This window comes from Cygnus atratus, chromosome 4 (genome assembly GCF_013377495.2).
Source record: "Cygnus atratus isolate AKBS03 ecotype Queensland, Australia chromosome 4, CAtr_DNAZoo_HiC_assembly, whole genome shotgun sequence".
NCBI lineage: Eukaryota > Metazoa > Chordata > Aves > Anseriformes > Anatidae > Cygnus > Cygnus atratus.
Genome location: NC_066365.1, coordinates 13,887,986 through 13,890,524, shown reverse-complemented (window position 1 = coordinate 13,890,524; position 2,539 = coordinate 13,887,986). Strand labels below are relative to the sequence as shown.

Sequence of the window (2,539 nt, the reverse complement as noted above, 5' to 3'; positions counted from 1 at the left end):
CCCCTTCCAGGTTTCAAACCGTCAGCCTTTGTTTTATCAACAGTTCCACCATTGTGCATTTCTCCTCCTGAAACTAAAAATATCCTTCTCTTGTGTCTGAGCTGCAACTGCTTTGCCTTCTACCCATGTAAAACAGAAAGCATATTTTAACAGCCTGAACCCCTTGGCACCTATTGCTTTATCTACAATTCACACTCTGTGGAAAGACATTTACCGAACAGCTTCATAGGAAACCTACTTGTGGCTTGAAGCTCTGCTTTAAAACCTCTGGATTAACCAGGAGCCAGTGTACTTGGGAAAACCACTGCCAACAAGGTGAGGGTCCACATTCTGGCATTCTTGTGTGTGTGGCTCCATATTGAAGCTGTCTCGAATTAAAAAAAAGATGAGAGACAAAACAAAGTCTGTCTTAGACTGGCAAGAAAATCATCAAAAGTTCCTATAAAAATAGGAAGGATGACAGAAGAATCTTTGAGATTTTCTTCTATTATACACTTCTATTTACTCTTAACATTATTTGCTTCAATGACTCTAGAAATAATGGCTCCAGAGTACAAACGAGAGGGTAGAAGTTACCGACCAAAATACATTTGTTTGGACTATTCCACCTTCATCCCTCCATTTTTTTCTCCTACCTATAGGAATTACAGAGAAAAGAGGCCTATTTTGCTGATGATTTGTTGAGGCCACTTGCTGTGTCAAATCATCTGTGCCAACATATTTAAGGAAATTATTAAGCGTCATAAAAATCACCCATGAGACAAAAACGCAGTGAAAAGATCTAAGTCAATGAGATAGTTGAGCAAGCCAAAGAAAAACTGCAATATTCCTACATCAGCCTTAAACTGCCATAACATTCCCCAGTATTTATAGAGGTGTTTATTTGGATTTATAAAAAGTGTTTAAAATCATTAAGCATATTTCTCTAAGCATCTTTATCATCATTCTAGAAAATGCAGCAGAAAGTATACATATGGAAAAGCACTTATTTGCATTTGCCATGGAACCAGTGGTGTTCAGCTTTGGCTGTATTTCCACGGAAAAGGGTGTCCAGGCGGCAACTTACCTTTACAAAAATCTCCTCATAGCCACAGTGTAACCTATGGAAAAAAGTTTGAATTTCAACATCCCACTGTTTCTCTCTTATCATCCCCCATTTCTCGGTTGCTTTAAACATTACAAGAAACTCTACAATAAACCTTGTTTCTCAGGGTTTTTGTTTGTTTGTTTGTTTTTTTATCAATTAGAATCACAGAAACATAGGTTATATTTGATTATATCCACAGCATCATAGAATGGCTTGTGTTGAAAAGGACCTTAAAGACCATCCAGTTCCAACCCTCCTGCCATGGGCAGGGACACCACCCACCAGATCAGGTTGCTCAGGGCCTCATCCAACTTGGTCTTGAGCACCTCCAGGGATGGGGCATCCACAGCCTCTCTGGGCAACCTGTTCCAGTGCCTCACCACCCTCTGAGTGAAGAATTTCCTCCTAACCTCTAATCTAAATCTTCCCTCTTTTAGTATAAAGCCATTAATTAGCGGGAACAGAAAGCAAATTTCCAATGACTATGACTAAGCACAATGTACTCACTGACTGCAAGGTAGCCTCGCTTTTAAAGGACAGTAACACACAAAGGTAACTTGTAGCATGGATGCAGAAGTAGCATGATGTAAAGTCAGGGAGCTTTGTTTAAATCCTCTCGATTTGTGCTCATGTAAGAGGCTTTCTGGTCTTTGCTAAGAGATGACCTGTTTGGTTGTTTAGTTTCCCAGAAAATGTTTTTAGATCTTCAAACATCACTATGAGAAAAACACCCTTGTGGCAATGAGTAGATAATGGGAATTTGCATTTTAGATGACTGAACAACAGTGTCCAAGGTGAGGATTCATCCTGAGAGGTGCAGAACAGCTAAATGGAGCACAGCCCAAATCAGCCTCACCCCACGATGTGCTCAGGAAAGCTCCTTGGCTGCCTCCTCATTAGGGCTATCTATTCCTACTCCCTCTTGCATGCTGGCCTAAACCTAACATGCAAAAGAAAATGGAGACTATAAAAATGAAAAAATCAATTCAGAGGCTCTTTCCTGCCATGGTCTGAGTTTAAGATAAGCATTTCTTATTCAGCAATTATAAACACATTATAAACACATGTATATTTGCAGCATCACCAACCCATGACACTCTGCACAGGGAATTGTAGCATGCTGGCAGGTGGCAAACAGAGAAAGGAATGGTTTGGAATATTTTAATTCAATTAAATTGACACATTTACCTCCTGAGATTTTTAATCCTGGAAGGTTTTTTGACTTTTTACAATGTAATTGTTCCTCTTTAACTCCTGTCCCTTTGCTGAGATCTCTTCAGACAGCAAAACAGTATTTGGTTCTACAGCCTGAAGAAAAAAAGTGCATAAAGGTAAACAGTGGGTAGAATTCCTATGAATATGGATTCTCAGCTCCCCTTGAATTACGCTGATCAAACTGGCTATTCAATATTCTGTACTAACCTGGGAAAATGACTGAAAGTATTGGATGTT

At 39.5% G+C, this 2,539-nt stretch overlaps 1 long non-coding RNA gene across 1 annotated transcript; it reads right to left on the bottom strand.

Annotated features, from left to right (window-relative positions):
• Positions 1 to 238: 238 nt before the first annotated feature.
• LOC118247182 (uncharacterized) lies at positions 239 to 2,334 on the bottom strand. The gene is made up of 3 exons (XR_004778310.2): positions 2,276 to 2,334; positions 1,067 to 1,100; positions 239 to 364 (listed from the first exon to the last, which is right to left on the bottom strand). It is a non-coding gene; the product is annotated as an uncharacterized LOC118247182 (long non-coding RNA).
• Positions 2,335 to 2,539: the final 205 nt, after the last annotated feature.